This window comes from Ursus maritimus, unplaced genomic scaffold, assembly GCF_017311325.1.
Source record: "Ursus maritimus isolate PB19 unplaced genomic scaffold, ASM1731132v1 scaffold_1, whole genome shotgun sequence".
Classification (NCBI taxonomy): domain Eukaryota; kingdom Metazoa; phylum Chordata; class Mammalia; order Carnivora; family Ursidae; genus Ursus; species Ursus maritimus.
In genome coordinates, this window is record NW_024423343.1 from 42789554 (window position 1) to 42807271 (window position 17718).

Sequence of the window (17718 nt, forward strand, 5' to 3'; positions counted from 1 at the left end):
GGGGGAACGGCTGGTCAGTGGAACAGTCAGAAGATACACGACATTCAGCAATGAAGCTCACTATTACATGGGCACGGTTTGCAGTGCCCCAAAAGAATTATCATAGTAACATCAAAGATCACAGATGACCGTGACATGTGTTTGTTATAGTTAATGGAAAAGTTTGAAATATTCTAAGAGTTACCAAGATGTGACAAGGACACAAAGTGAACAAATGCTATTGGAAAAATGGTGCCAACAGGCTTGCTCAGTGCAGGGTTGCCACAAACCTTCAATTTGTAAAAAATGTAATATCTGAGAAGTGCAGTAAAGTGAAAAACAAGGTATGCCAGTATATGGTGTGATACCAATTTTTAAAAATTGTGTGTGTGCACACATATAGGAAAAAAGTCTATATAAATATTTACCAAGGTGTTAACAATGATTTTCCTTCAGTGGTAAAACTTTCCTTTCTACTTATCTGTATATTTTACAAAGCTTATTGAATTCTTTAATATTTAGAAAAGTGTTCACTAAAAACAAACTATTGATGTAAAGCTTTTCCAAATGGCACTCCTTGTCTCTCTGATTCACTGGATTTGTAGCTAGGTCTATTCATTTAATAAAAACTTACTGGATACCTCCAATGTGCTAGGACCTGTACTAATAGCCGTTAGATAAATAGTTTTACTATTTTACAGAGATCAAGCCTATCAGCTAACAGATATTCACAGACTACATGCTGTGTGTTCATAGCCACCTGCTAGGAGTTCTGGATACAGTGGTGAACAGTGTCCCATGCCCAGGAGCTTATATTCTATAAACATGTAAATAAATAATAATTAATAGTGGCTAAGCTGCATGGTATGAAGGAGATATTTTTGGGTAATGGCACAGATAGTGACGGGGAGAGGAGGGCTTTAGCTGGAATGCTCACGGAGGACCTCACTAAAGAGGTCTCGTATGGGCTGGATCTGAATATTAGAAGGAGACAACTTTGTGAAGATACGGCCTCAAGCAGAAGAAACAGCAAGAAGGAAGGAACAGGTTCAGCATATTCAAGGAACAACAAGAAGACAGTGGCCGAGTGCAGAGAAGGAAAAGAAGTAAGCAGAAGCCAGGAGGGCCGTCTTCCAGCCCGCGGTACTGAGTTTAGATTTGATTCTCTTTGCAAGGAGAGGTTTTTGGTGCGTTCTAAGTAGAGAAGTGATATTGTCTAGTTGACATCTGATAGTCTGCTGATTTGTGTTAACAGTGGATTTGTAGGAGGCAAGGGGAGAGACAGGGAGGCCAGCCAGGGTGCTCGCTGTTGAGGATGCGGCTAGAAGCCGGCACATAGGGCTGATAGTAGGGGGGAGGTACCAAAAACTTAAAAACGGAAGAATGGGGGACCAAAAATAAAGGGGAGGGGAGAGGTTCTGCTCTTCTATTAACATAGTTACATCTCTGGCAACTTTTGTCTTATGGAGTGTGCCTGAGATTGCTATCTCCCAGTATCCTTTCTCTGCTGTTTTTGTAATAGAACTCCTTGAGTTCTAGCTAGACACGTGGCCATTAGGTTATAAACTACATTTCTCAGGTTCCCTTGCTACTAGGAGTGACCTTGTGACTAAATTCAGGCCGTTGGGAAATGAACTAATGTATGCACTGTCTAGATTATGTCCTTGAGGACACAGCCACTGGGTAAGACTTTCTCTACTCTCCCCTCCAGCTGAAACTTAGACGCGGATCAACCCAGCTTTGACCCCGGGGCATGAGAATATAACCCCAGGGAACGGTAGAGGAACAAGATGGAGAGACAGACTTCCTTGAATGACCTCATGGGACAGCCCTCTGGCTGGCCTCAGTGTTCCCCTTCAGTCTATAGCACATGAGAAAAAGAAACTTTCTTTTTAGAACTATGCTGAATTTTAGAGCCTTTGGTTACAACTGTTTATTCCATATCCTAGGTAATAGGAGGAGCTTTGCAAAAGCCAACGGAAGCATTGACAGCAGAGAAGCTAGAGCATACAGAGTCTTTGGGGTTGGCCAGGGGTTTTAAAAAAGATAAGCTCGTGTCTTTTCCTCAGTGCCGTCTTGTCTGATATAGGAGGAAAGCATAGCCAACCGAAAGAAAAATTATTTTGATAACTGTAAATCTACTCCAAAGCCGTAGGGCCATACCCGACCCTTGGGAGCGTTCTGACCTCCAGCTAAGCTTGATGAGGGTGAGAGATAAGGAGCATTCCAATCAGGAGCTCTGAATAGCATTAAGTTTGTGATATGCTGATAAAAAAGAAGCCAAAGGGTAACCTAGATTTGTTTTCTTTACCCGTTATTTTAAAGAAACTTTCATTTTGATACAAGTTAACCATGAATTGCTCTTAATGAGGAAGTATGTATATATTCCACATATAGAAAATACACCAAACTCTCGGCCAATCGAGCGCATTTATACATGAGGCCTCCTTGCACTTGTGCTGGGTGGCTACAGTCAGCTCTTCTCATCTGCCGGCGGTGTACCTGAACTTGGGACTCTCACTAATTAAAAAAAAAAAAAGAAGAAGAAGCCCATCTCAAGGTTATGAAGGGTAACACATACACAAAACAAAATGAATGAAGTAAAACAAAATATTACAGTAGATCAGAAAATAATCCCAACATAGAGGTAACATGATCTCCCTTACAGAGTTTTTTTGAGGATTATAAAAGAGAATTATGTACAGTAACCCATAAAAAGTGTTGTTGGTAATGGTGGTGGTAGTGGTGGTGGTGTTTCTCCTCTTCTCATACTCAGTTATTTGGCTTTCAAACTCCCAAAGACTCTGGAATCTGACACAAGTCCCTGAAAGAATGACCGAGTGATCACCCCCAGTGAACCGGTCATTGGGCTTTTCTACATCACTTAATACAGGGATAAGGAATGGAAGGTCAGAGGGAAGGGAGACTACTGTGTAGGGAGCACTTACTATGTGAGTACTTTAGATCCTCATAACCCAGTATGGTGATCCTGATGAGGGAGCAGAAGGCAAGCTGAGGACAAAGCACGAGCTGACACCGTGCAACCCACTCCTGACTCCCGACCCCACGCTAGTGGGATACTGCGACATTCCTCCAGGCAACTCCCAACTGTCCCTAAGGTTAATGTCTTACTGGAAGGAAAAACAATCTTAGCTTGACAATAGCAAAGCCTCTTGGACCCTGAGAGTTACTTCTTTAGCATATGAAAAGTCCTTTTGGACACTTCCTTTTCCTTTCCTCACGGAACTCCCCAGTATGTAATCAGCCATTCTTCACAACCCCAGTGCAGCCGCTCTTTCTGCCCATGGGTCCTGTCCCCAAGCTTTAATCAAACCACCTTTTTTGCACCAAAGACATCCGAGGAATTTTTTCTTGGCCATCGGCTCTGGACCTCAGCCATACCAATAACACTCCAAAAATGACATCAATACCATCATTCCTATTTTAACAAAAAAGAAACCAGATTTGACAAGGTTAAATTTCTTACTCCATCACATAACTAGTAAGTGGTTGTTACTGGTTGAGCTGAAATTCAAACCCAGGGCCGTCTGACTCCAGAACTCACCTTTCTGCCTGCACCTCTGAAGAGGTCTCAGCCTCACGGGGCACAGAACACAAGATGATAGGCAACACACCCAAACACAGCAGTGGACCTCAAAACCACTTTCCACTCTCAATTTTCTTTTTTAATCCCAGGAAGAATTAATCATTTCCTCCTCTGTATTCCCATTTAATATCTTGTATACACATTCACACGTAGAGTAATTATTGGTTTATAGGCCTTTTCATGGTGCCTCCACTAGACTGACAGCTTTTCCTGGGCAAATAGTTTAGCATCTGTGTATTCTCAGCGTCTAGTAGGACACCTGCAGATAGCAGGCACTCAAGAGATGTTTATTGAATCATGCACAAATTCCCCAATCACAGTCATGTACCATAGTCCAGTTGCCCATGGTCATTTCCAGGGTTCTTTTTGTGCCATCTTCAGTCTCCAGACCCCTAAGCTTCATGAAGTTTCCATGAGCAACAGCCATCACACATGTCCAAAAACATGAAGCACGATGTGTGGAACGGTCACACCCTAACATAAACAAAGACTGTGAGGTTGTGCTTTATGGTAATTGCAGAAACCTTCCTTAGTAAATGAGAAAACAGCTCCTTCACTTTTCCCGGGCTTGAGGGCATTAAAATGTTCTGAAGGGCAGCACGTGCGCACGCACGCGCACTCTCACACGCACACAGTGCGAGCTAGCATTAGCCCTACTGTATCAAGGAACCTCTTGAACTGCAGCCTCGCTCCATGGAGGCTGAGCCACAATAGTACACATAAGAGGAGCTTTCACAACAAATTCCTTGAACGTATTCATGGCTATCAGCAATGATATTAAAAATTCAATTAGGCCTCGCTGATATGAGCTGCGTACAATCTTTACTGTAATTAGATTCTTTGTTGACACATTGTGTCACCACTGAGGAAAGGTCATTAAGACGTACACTCTCGTACAGATAATCACACCCTGGACTCTACAAGTATGATGGCAACTGGCAAAGAAAACACACAGTTTCTTCCCCTGCATGGTAATATAAAGGAAACAAATAGTCCCTGAATCCTACTCATTTCCATTTTTTGTCAAAATGTTCTTAGCATAATCTCGCTGAGTCCATAAGAGCATGTAACCGAGTTACCACGATCAGTTTGACAACACTAGGCAGAAAGGTAAAAAGCAAGCATTAGTTCTTCAGAGCTCTTCGCTGGGAGTGTTGTTTCACAATCCAGGCTGCTGTTCAGTGTAGGGATAGTGTCAAGAACTATGCAGAGTCTCGTACTGCACCCTACTTGCAAGCTAACAAGTTCACTACTATAATTCCATTTATTCTAGTAGAAGAAATAAGAAAATAAAAAATCAGAGACAAAAGACAGTTTATTATTTACAGCAATAGCAGGTGAACCAACCAGGCTGGCCTGGGGTTGCCATTAGGAAAAAAGTAAAAGTATCTTAACTGGGAATGGCCAGAGTAGAGTCCTAAATTTTCTAATTAGAACTGTATAACTTTCTACTCCTTGCATCCTAATCATTACCCAGGCAGCAGCTGAGAGAAAATGATCTCCTTCCGGAGAGAGTTGTGTTGAGTGATCGAATTGTCATCCTAATGTGCGGGGACCAGGAAGAGATGAAGGACGTAGAGTCAGAGGCATTACTGAGCCCATTATGGAGACCGTTCCAATGCTCAACATGGCAGATGCAGGATGGCAGGGAGCGGGAAAGGCCCATCAAATGCCTTGACTATCAGCTCACTGTTGAGTGGCTTATGATGAAAGGTACACCATTGTCAGACTGCAGAGGGTCCAGACAGCCAAAAACTTGACATGGATTGGTTTCAAGGGTCACAGCAGTGTGGCCAGAACTGGCTGCCCACACTAGAACAGAAACACCATCACTTGCAAAAGTATCAATAGAAGCGAGGTCCTGTGGGTAGGTCTGAGTGGGAATGAAAGGTCAAATGCAGTCAGTCTGCCAGGAGTGGGTGGGGTTGATGCCCCAGGTGATGTGTCCTCTCTCATTAGAAGACAAATGAGTCAACTTTTGGCAGGACTTCCAAGTCTGGCATGCAGCTCTAGCCTCTGCATCAGAAACATAGAGGCCTTTAATTTATGCCCACTCTGTGATGGTAGATGTGTTTCCGTGGCTAGTGTGGTGATGGATCCAGGCAGGGATGGTAGGAATCTGGGCGGTACAGCCTTAGCAGCTTGAATCCAGTCAGTCTCAGCAGACAACAGATTCTTAACCTGGGCTTAATCCAGACAGTTCTGTCAGCAGCCACAGTTTATTCCCACAGTGTTCAGCCCCAAAGAGGGGTGTCTTTAATCTGCCAGTCTTTAGTTTCTAACTGACAGATCGAATAGCTAAACCATTGACAATGGCCCAAGAATCAGTAAAAAATGTAACAAATTTCTTCAAGGACAGTACTGTCCAGAGCTATAAGAACAGCCTTGAGTTCAGCCCAATGAGTACAGCAACTTCGTTTATTTTGGGTCTGCATCACTGGCACTGAAACTGAACAACCGTAGCAGTTCTGTGAACAACACCAGGTTACACCTAATGCAATAATCAGGCCTAGGCATTTAGGGGAAGTCCTGTGAATTAAGGGCCCTATAGAACCAGTGACTTTGCTTCAGTTAGCATAATAGGGGACAGTTTCCCCCAAAGAGTAGGTACCACTTTTACATGTACAGCCTAGAAGCTGCTGAGGCCAAGCTGGTTATATTCTTGAATATACCATTTTCACTTGACAAGTGAAGCTCGTTGGGCCTGTCCCCTTTTGTTAGTCATTGAATCTGAGTTGACTCACCCAAAAATAGGACTATCACGTCAGAGAATAGCAAGGCTTCCGTGGGTCAGGCATTCGGTTTTGATAAGAGCGCAGTAGCAAGCTAGTAGGCTTTGTCAACAGGAGCGTTCCTGATCGTTGTATCACGAAGGAAAGGAATCCAAAACTCCAAAGGAGCATCTCCGGGTGGAGGCTGCCTCCCTTTGCTAGAGGCTCCAGTCAACAAAATCATCAGTCCCCGAGACATGTAACTCAGAGGGGTCATTAGAGTTATGGGTTCCCAAGTGAGAGGATGTGCTATAACTTTCCAGACAGCTTCCAATGCAGCCTGTTCATTGGGGCACCACTCAAAGGATGTTGATTTGCAAGTTAGCCCATATAAAGAACCAAATAGATTCCCCAAATGACGCACATACTGTCTCCAGTTACTCAAAGTCTCCAATATGAGCATCCTTTTGGTGGTAGGTCGTCAAAGAGACAGCAGTTTTTCCTTGACTGACAGAAAAATGGAGTGTAGTGAATCCACCCACAGAGTTTCAAGAAACTACTTGGTCAGCAGGCCCCTGAATTTTGTCAGGGTTTACCATTCACCTCTGATAATAGAGGTATGATAATTCGGGAGTCACAGTGGTTGAACTGAGACTTCTGGCAGGCCAGTTGACAGGACATTACATAACGAAAGCTTTGGACGTTGGAGGGTAGAGGTGCTCACTAAATGCTGACACATACACTGGCAACTGAATTCGGTTGTTGCTCCCATTATACCTGTTGTGCCGGACGTTGTAACTGCAGCCGAATCCAGCTTGCAGACCGATGGCACGTCTTACCGCTGGCACTTGAAGAGCAGGAGCAGGAGCAGTCTCGTTCACGTGACAAGGCCTCCGGTATGTTTTCAGGGCTCCTCCACGGGTACCCGAATCCCTGGCCATCACTAAAAATGTGTGTGTGTCACATTAGCATTCTCTGCATGCAGCTCTTGTCAGCTGGGAGAATCCGCTCTGGTATGTTTGGGACAGAGAAGTACAAGCGTCAGTTCTTACTGACGTGAAGACGTAGCAGCTGCTACAACAGTACGTTGAATTGGCTCAAAGGGCCGCACCCACCAAGTCAGGCTGGCTTCCTTTCCCCACTCTGAGCCCTACCCAGACTCCATAGGTGAGCCTGCAGGTAGGACAGTGACTTGGGCTCCCGTATCCAACAGAGCCATAGAAGTTTTAATCCACTCCAAGATTCCCCAGCTTACTGAAATGGATGTGTATGGCCTTTAATCCTCCCTGGGGATAAGGAAATGTCAGCCCCCACCTCTCATGGTTTCTCCTTAATGTGGCTGAGGTCAGAGAAGATAGAGAGATTGTTTTCTCATCCTCATTCATCAACATTATAAACCCAATCCAGAAGAGTAAGAGCCTGGATCCTAGTCAATGCTTCATAAATGGTTTTCCACAAGAGTTTTTCTGTCTCAGAAAAATCTCCCGAAGAAGGCTAATGCTCCCTCATAGTAGCCAGGAATCACTGCAAAAAAATTCTGAGACCTTTTGCTGTCATCTCCACATGGATCTGGAGTTGGCATTATAGATTGATCACAGAAGGGTTTGAGGTCTAAGAAAGCACAGCTGTCACATTCTTCTTTGATAACCGTTACGGACCCCACCCCCTCATCTCCCAGGTGACCAGTCATAGCTCTAATTACTTGTGTGGGTTTTGCCCATGGTGGTAGCAAATTTCCTTCCTTTCACGCTCTGTGTGGATGTATGTCTATGTAAGTTGTCTGAATGGGGGTGCAACCTTCTGCCCACCCAGGATAAATCTTAGTACTGTCTGTTACAGTGGAGCAGATTTGAGGTTAATCCCTCCGTTGGTGAGGAAGTTCCCCCATCCAGAGGAGAGGCAGCCAACAAGCAAGGCACTAGTCAGGCAACTATCTCTGAAAGTACTTCCTGATATTCAGCCGGCAACCACCTTTCTAATTCCTTGTCATTATCAGGCAAGTAATTAAAACAAACAGACAAACATCTATTTCCTAGTTGGCCATATAATTTAGTCCATTCACTACTGATTCCCATGGACTTCCCTCAAATCCGGTTAATTGGCCTGTGAGGCACTCATCTGTTCTCTTCCAGAGAGCCATGGTTTTGTCAGCACCCACCATCATTGCCAAAACTGTCAAGAACTGTGAAGGGTCTGACATTTGCCCTACTTACAAACCAGTAAGTTAGTATGCCATCGTTTCATGGCTGCTAGGAGAAAACCCCAGTATTCCTAGATCAGAGATGAAGGAGGTTATTACACACAGTAATAGCAACAGCTAGAGCATTGGCATGTTTGCATCAGTTCCTCAAGCCCCTGTTCCCACAGGGTGATGAGAATAGGCCAGGTGACATCAGCCCATGCAGTAGGCTGTGTTACGGGAGATGAGTCCTGAGCTCAGGGAACTAGAACCTTTCTATAACTGTCAATGAGTATGCCTGTTATCTCTCACTTTCAAGACTTTTTGCTATATAAACATCCTTTAAAGCAACAAAGGGCAAGTCAGTGCTTTGCTCACAAGGTGTGCAGGTAGAGAAATATCCAGCAATAAACAATATGGGAATGGCAGGCAAGCACCCTGGACTAGGAATTCCACAGCTTATGTCATTCTGTGGATGATACACGTAGAGATGTTGGGAGCTTATGATTACATAAATAAATATTCAACCTGCCACAAGAGGTTAAAATAAAAATCCCCACAAGAGGAGGAAGAACCTAAGAATTTCAGGAGTAGAAGGGACAATAGAAGTCAAGGCATATTAAAACAAACAAACACATAAACCCAGGTTAAAATCAAAAGGGGCTAAAAACTGTTAAAGCAGGACGATGGGTATATGATGGGGTTCCTTTTACTTTTGATTCTATGTGTTTAAAATTTTTTATGTTAATTTTTAAATATTTTAATTAAGTAATTTGAGAATAGCAGAATTCTCCATTGAAGAGAAAAGTGCTTAGGGTAAAAACCTTTATTAGCTGAGGTTTATATAGAACGTTTCTCCCCAGAGAACCCCCCTTATATTAGAAGGGGAAAAAATATGTAAGCATTTAATCTATAGATATAATTGAAATGGAAATGTTAGTTTTAGACATACTTGATATATTTTTAAATATGGGAACAAAGACCTGGGATGAAAGAAAGCTAAACAATTAAATTTCACTGGATGACTAAGGGGTGTAGCCAACCATACTAGAAGGATCTGATTACATAACCCATGCATCACTAAAGTTGCAAGGAGAACAAGGAGAATGAGGGCCTTGCAAATGTGTGCAACAGAGGCCGCTACTATATAACAACACATGAAACCAAAATAAAACTGACCTCGAGGGAAATCTAGTCATTCATTCTTTCACTGAATATCAACCAAGTGTCAGGCAGGCACTGGGCTAGATGAGTGGAGAACTGGCCTAAAGATTTTTTTTGAAGGAGAAGGTAAATAAATTCATGATGTTCAGTATTTTTTTTTAAGTTGTATTATCCTTATTGCTAGTTCTTATATTACTTAAGATTTGAATACATTTTTGGAAAGGAAATAGAGAATGAAATCTGAAAAGTGACAGGTACAGGTGGTACCGTTCTGGGCTGATACAGATAAAATGAAGAGAGACCTCATCAATCTAAAAAACGATAGAGAATATCTGGGAACACTCTATGTGGGCAACAAGCAGTCAGGGAGTCTAGGGCAAATTAATCTGAACTGTGACTATAAGATGATCATCTCTGCATTATCCATTTGAAACCCTAGAGATGATATTTCTTATTGACTTGTTCCCCTGGCCTCTGTTTTGTAGCTGCCCCAAAGGCCAAGGGTGTTCTGTGGACTCTCACTGGATTTGGAGGGTCCCGAGGAGAAGGCAGAAAGTGCCTGGGCTGCTCCTCAGCCTGAGCCCCACGTCCCAACAAGGGCAGAGCGGGGTCAATAGCTCTGACCTGGGAATCAATGGGAAGACTAAGATATGGCAGGAAGGTAGTACCTGAAAGAGTTTATTATCAAAATCTGTGAAATCTTTAAAGGATGGCTGTGGTGAGGCCCAGGGCTGCTACACACCATTGTTATCAGTTAGTTGTATGCTGCAAGGGCACCCGGCCAAGGGCATGGTGAGGAGGGGGTGGGCAGAGTGGGGGCCACACTGGGCCTGAAATCCTGCCATGTTCTGTTCACTGAACCATGAACCTGGAATGAGGCCACATCTGCCTGAAAGATGGAGCAGCCATTCCTACACTGAGTGCCAGAGGGGGTGCTTTCTTCTTATCTGCCTAAAGCCCCGTCTGTGCCAGCTTTGGCCCTGGAGTGAGAACGTCCTCAAATCCTGGAATGCTAAAACTCAAGGGCACCCATTGAAATTCTATGAAAGTAGTTTAAAGATAAATAAAAGATGGCATTACTTTATACAGTGGGTAGTAAACATATGGAACTCATTATCCTCAAGATGTTGCGAAGTCCACAAATATAAATAGGATAAAGAAAGATTTAGATAAATTCATGCTTGTTAGATTCATATGAGCTGTTAGAGCATTGTTAGAAACACACAGGGAACGTCTCCAAATGCTTTCCGGGAAAATACTGAGATGTCCTATAGTGCCAGTGCCGTGAACTGAAGAAGCAAATCCCTGACTGTCCAGGCCTCTCAGGGAAATCAACACCCATAATACCCAAGTTTTCCAAATATCTGAGAGTTCAGCTACCATATCCTAAGTATATTCTTTATATTAACACGTTGTATAAAAATCTCTCTCTGTGGTAGTATGAACTTTGATGGGATCTTAAACGGAGTCTGCCAAACTTAACCTTGTAAGTTTGAGTACTTGGAGTTTTCATGACGAACACACAGTATTGTCCTGGGCTGTAAGAGACGGATATCTTGGGGGCCAGAGTGTCAAAAGAGATGGGTGGGCACTGTTTTACTCTAACCCCGTCCCACAGAGCTATTGTGTTTATTCGTTGTCATTTCTTTGAGTATTTGTGCTTACTTTTGGGGGGGGGGGATTTTATTTATTTATTTGGGAGAGAGAGAGCAGAGCAGGGGCAGAGGGAGAGGGAGAAGCAGACTCCCGCTGAGCAGGGAGCTGGATATGGGACTTGATCCCAGGACCCTGAGATCATGACCCAAGCCGAAGGCAAACACTTAACCAACTGAGCCACCTAGGCACCCCCTGTGCTTACTTGAAATAAAAATTTTGGTCTTCCCTGCACTTCAGGCCTCTGTTCTCTCTATTGTGAGTGGGCTTCAGGAAACACCCTTTCCTCCTGAATGTGCTGCTCTCACCTCTTTGACTTCAGAGGAAAGTGCCCCGCTCTCTTCCATCATGTCATCTCAGCTGTGAGATAGATCTGCCCTTATTTCTTCGCTACGGCCTCCGGAGACCAGGCTGCACTATCAGTAAGCTTAATGGAAGGTTGGGGAAAACAGAAGAGAAGGACGTTGTAGTATTGCTGTAGATTCGGCTGCCAGCTGTGCTTACCCCTGAACTCAGGGAGGCTCAGACCCCTTCCGAGTTATGCCTATTTTGTTCCCACCCCTGCCCAGCTCCCACTCCAACTGCAGAGGCAGGTCAGAAGTATCCACAACTCCAAACACAAGCCCACAGCCAAGCTCCAGAGATGGGAAGGAGATGTTCCTCCCTTCAGTTCAAGGCCAGCTTCTCCAATCTCCACCTGTTGGTACCAGTATCTTACTACTTTTCCTAAGGTGACGGACCAGCAGAATTTTGAACTTGTCCCATGGTTCCCAGCAGAGTAATGCATCAAAACACAGTAGTCCAACATCAATACATTCTAGATTACTCAACCTTACATTGCCCACAGATGCTGATAGTCCAGGCCTGGCCCAACCCCTTCGTGTAGTCTGTCTGCTCACATGAGATCTTGCCTGCTAATCCTTCATGCAGTCTCCAGATTTTGCTTCTGAACAAGAATGCACACAAACCTCTAAGTGAATAAGGGATACTTCTCAGGCACAATATAGTCTAAATCCACCCTTGAAAGCAAATGATTTGTCTAAGGGAAGTACAGTGTGCAGAGATGCAGTGCTCCGATTACCAAGCAGGCATCTGTTGTTGAGCTATAATAGCAGGGATATTTAGCAACTCAGGGTCACCCATCTAAAACAAGGCCTTTGCTTAGTTTGAGCACCTGAACGACTCATTCTGATTATTTTCCCCTAATAAAAGAACATTCTGCCCCGAAGGTGCCATCTCTTGAGAGGAAAAAAACCTGCTTATAGCTTTGAAGTCACCGTGCTTTTCTCCTTCCTTCTGCTCTTCCAGTTTTCAAAAGTCTTTAAGGCTGAATTTTAGTCCAACCTCACCCTTAGTGAAGTATGATATTTAATAGATTCTAAAACGCACTTAGTTTATTATTTTATTTGTTATATTTCAACCTCTCTGAAATCAGAACACATCTTACAATGGTGGCTTCTCACAATCACACTCAGCCAAGCTGAGTGTGACACGATTGCCTACATCCGTGAGAAACCACGCTTGCTGAAAGCGTAGTGACTCGGTTGTTCCTGTCAGCGCTGGGCTGGACAACTGCACAGCTCTAGACAACAAGTCATTTGAGGATATTTGAGGTGGGAGTATAAACCTGTTGTCTGGAAAACTTCCATGAACAACCTCCAGTAGGATCCGTCAGTTTCCAAAATTAAAACTTGGTGCCAGTGGTTTGGAAACAAGTGTCAAAGACAGTAAAGGAGGGGCACCTGGGTGGCTCAGTCGTTAAGCGTCTGCCTTCAGCTCAGGGCGTGATCCCAGAGTCCTGGGATCGAGCCCTGCGTCAGGCTCCCTGCTCCGCCGGGAGCCTGCTTCTTCCTCTCCCACTCCCCCTGCTTGTGTTCCCTCTCTCGCTGGCTGTCTCTCTCTGTCAAATAAATAAATAAAATCTTTAAAATAAAATAAAATAAAATAAAATAAAATAAAATAAAATAAAATAAAATAAAATAAAATAAAAATCTTATCTTTAAAATAAAATAAAATAAAATAAAATAAAATAAAATAAAATAAAATAAAGACAGTAAAGGCGCACTCTTAAGAAATGGCACCTCACTCATGCTCTTAGTGACACAGTGTCTAATACTCTGTAGAGATACCAGTGACTCTGAATCTCAAGTGATTCAGAAGAACCAGCTTCTAAATGTGCAGAAGCTTTAGGGGCGTCTGGGGGGCGTCTGGGTGGCTCAGTTGGTTAAGTGTCTGTCTTCACCTCAGGTCATGATCCCAGGATCCCTGCATCGAGCTCCCTGCTCAACGGGGAGCCTGCTTCTCCTTCTTCTGCCCCTCCCCCTCCCCTGCTCATACGCTCTCTCAAATAAATAAAATCTTTAAATAAATAAATGTGCAGAAGTTTTAGAGAATACTTTAACCAATTTGTTTTGAATAATTTACCCTTTGGTATGCATGATAAATGGTTTTTTAAAATCTATGTCCAAATAACTCATTCTGTGTTATAAGAAAAGCCTTAAGTCATAGTTTAATTGCTGGTAGGTTTTTTCCCCTTAGAAACATATAATGTGATGGTGTATGTGACTGGACCAGCGGTGCTTACCTAATCTGTTCCCTATACTTCCCAGTGCTTTTTAAAATAGGTTGTGGCATGTGACTTGTTCTGGCAAGAGGGATATGGGTAGAAAGTGACCCATGTTATTTCTGGATCAAAGCATATAAAAACCAGGTCTTGACTTTCAAATGACTTTTCTCTCAGCACAGTGAACCCCGGAAGCCTCTTAAAGAGGTGATGGAGACTTTATCAGCATGAGTGACCTCACTGTAGCATGAAATAAACTTTCACTGTGTAAGTCAGTGAGGTTTGGGGATTATTTTTACTATGACGTAAGCTTAGCATATCCTTACTATAATACTATAATCCGCCCGACAACCAATGATATCTTACATTTGATGAAATACTATATAGACATACTCAGTGGTAACTCAGCTGCTAAATGCTTAGCAACCGGCTCTCCTGGGGGTGGGAGGAGTCCCTGATTTGTATCATTTGCCTGCTTTTGTGGTATAAATACTCCCACCATGGCCAATTTCAAGTTACCAATGTGATATCAGTCAGCTGGCTAAATTCCTGAAAATTTAACAATTGGTTCTTATGAGCCACTATAAGTAGACTCCGCATACCACTAGCCATATGCCACAAACATCTCCCCAGTTAACATTTTTCTCATAGAATTATCTCTTGGTTTTTGATATTCAACTTCATAGTGTGATTATATATATAAATGTGCATATATAAAAATATTACATACATGTTATGTATTACATAATATATATAATATATACTATATATATACTATATATACTTATATATATACTATATATATTTATATATATACTATATATATATATACTATATATACTTATATATACTATATATACTTATATATATTATATACTATATATCGCTTCTCGGCCTTTTGGCTAAAATCAAGTGTATATACTATATATTATATTATATTATATAACGATTACAAATAAATATATATAAATAATTTTTGGATGATGTTTTATGGGGAAAATGTATATTTACATACTCAAAACCCAATAGGACATTTTTAAAAAAACAATATGTGGGAAAAGAAATATAATTGATAGAAAGTTGGAATTACATGCGCACGCTTTAAAAAGTGTATTTGTCAACAAAGGTAATCTTTTCTGTCACTGGTACTAAGAGAGGCACCACAGCATACAAAGCTGCTGTTAAAAATGGTGTCAATTCTTTGATAATCAGCAAGCATTGTTTAGTCATTTTACATCATAACATATACTATACATATTTTACTATGTTTTCATTACCTTTTAAGAAATTTGTTGGTGGTTTAGGGCTGATGTGTAACACATTATAATTTTTCCCATTTAAAATAATGAGAAATAGGCTTCCAGTCAGCTTTGTTTATATAGAACATCTGATTTTCAGTAATGAATTACTGACATTAAGTGGGAGATGTTGATTATATGAACACTAAGACCTTTAACTCTCATGAGCTTTCAAATATGATTTCATGACATCTGTTTTGCCTGCTCAGAGAACTTTTTGTGTAATTCTTAGTTTGTAATTGTGTTCTAAATGGACAGTATTACTGAAGAGCTAAGCTGTGAATGGATGACACAAATAATTCTTGCATTTCTGGTATAGATAAAAATATATGGTATAACGTTAGTTACTATCTATTCTGAGGTGAGAAATGGTAGAATCCAATTATTTCTGATTCATCGATGCAAGATAAATAAGTAACCATTCAGAGAATGGTTAACAATCTTAGCTGATTCATGTCCTCAAATGTTTTTCGTTTGGACCAAGACTTTCACCCTGTGACCTTCTCAATCCCCATGAGTTAGAATGGTTACTGTTCTCAGGACTCTTCCCAATTCTGCCACTTCTCCCCACTCTTTTTATCCTAAGTAAGTTCAGCTTGTGGAGGAAGCAAAAGGCTGCTTCAGTCAGTCCTTTATCAAAATATACTTTTATACCTGCCATAGAATCTGACATATTGCTGATAGAGTTTATCTTTTGTGTCTTGAAATTCTGGAGTTCCCTGGGAAAGGTCACACCTTAAATTCTTTACCATCCGATTCCTTAAAGGAGATTAAGAAAATTAGTTGAGGTCTAAGTCCTGAGAGAAAAGGTCAAAGTCCTCTCTTAGGGCAAGGCATGTTCTAAGAACAGAGAGACAAATGGATAAGAGGGTACTAAAACAAACTTCATCTACTTGACAGTGTAGTCTGGAATTCCCAAGAAGTCCCTGACATTTAACCTAATAGAGCTTATATTATCACCGCCCTAAGTAGACCCCAGTCCAGCCCACACAGATCTCATACTCCCTCACATAATAAATTTTTGGCCAGTAAAAAGAGCCTAAGTATGGTTTGTGGGAAGGCATCGCAAGGCTTCACTCCTTTTATCCTACTAATTTTGTGATTCCGTGGATGGGATAGAATTAAATATTATCCCCCAGATGCATTGTGCGTCCTTGCCCAAGAAAATATGTGAGTACCTAGAATTCCCTGACAGCCTTCTTCTGCAGCCTTGCTTCTTTGAGGGGCCTGTGGACAAACGTCATCAGCATCTCCTAGAAACAGGGAATCTTAGGCTTCCCCCCGGACCTGCTGAATTAGACCCTGCACTTCAGTAGGTCCCCACGTGATTAAAATGCACACGAACTCTTGGAAAACCTTATTAGCAGCACTTGGAAGCTAGAGAAGCTCCGAAGACTTCCATACCATCTCTCAAACAAGCATCTGGTGTGTATCTGAACTTGGTGGTCAGCAAACATCCGAGAGTTTCTGTCACTGAAGACAAAACTTCTAGCATTCTCTCAGTACTACGTGAAGTTGCACTGGTTCGCTCTCAGAAACAGAGGCTCTTCAGGAAGGACTGGTAAGAGCTCACGCCTGTTTTGAGGTGCCTGGGTGGCTCAGTAGGGTGAGCATCCAACTCGTGGTGTTCAGCTCGGGTCGTGATCTCTGGGTCATGGGATGGAGCCAGGCGTCAGCGCCATGCTCAGTGTGGAATCTGCTTGGGATTCTCCTTCTGCCTCTCCCACTGGGTTATCCGTGCTTGCTCACCCTCTCTCTCTCAAATAAATAAATAAATAAGATCTTAAAAAAAAAAAGAGTTCTAACCTGTTTTTATTGAGCACTTCTCCTTGATATATAGCATAACTTCCTCTGTATTTAATTTGTTCGGGGGCTACTGTGAAAGACTTGGGCCTCGAGGTCTCTCTGCCTCTAGGCTGCACATACAGACTGTCTAATTAAACAGTGCTAAACACAGGGACAGTCTTCGTTAGTTGATCATTTAATGCCTTGGTTATTTCATATCTAAAGCACCTTAATGTTTGAAATACTTCTGTATTATTCAAAGTACTGTATAATTCTAGAATTACAGTATCTCGGAGTTTTGCATAGCTCTTCAGAGTATCTCAAGTTCACCTCTGATTTGCTACTGGACTTCCCGTCTCAACACCCAACAGCTGGTCATCTTGCCTCTATTTGAATACTTCTAATGACATGATACCTCCTTCTATGTCAGTATCTTCTAGTTTTGAACAATTCTAAGTAGAACAAGTTGCATCTCATACTGGATTAAAATTTGTCACCATTGGTCTTTATAACTAGTTAGTCATTGCAATTATTAATTCTATACCGCATTTCACTCAGCCGATTGATATATTCTTCTTTGTTACTAGGAAAATTTGGAACCAAGCACAGAAATATTATGGTAGGGTTCCAAAGGCCATCAAAAAACACATGATGAAATCAAGACTAGAAAGTATTTCTTTCTAATTTACTGTTCCATTCACTAGACTGTCTGCCAAGAAAGGCTGCTCTGTGACCAGCAGTATGATAATACCCAAGCAAAAACATCAGTCCCTGGGAAA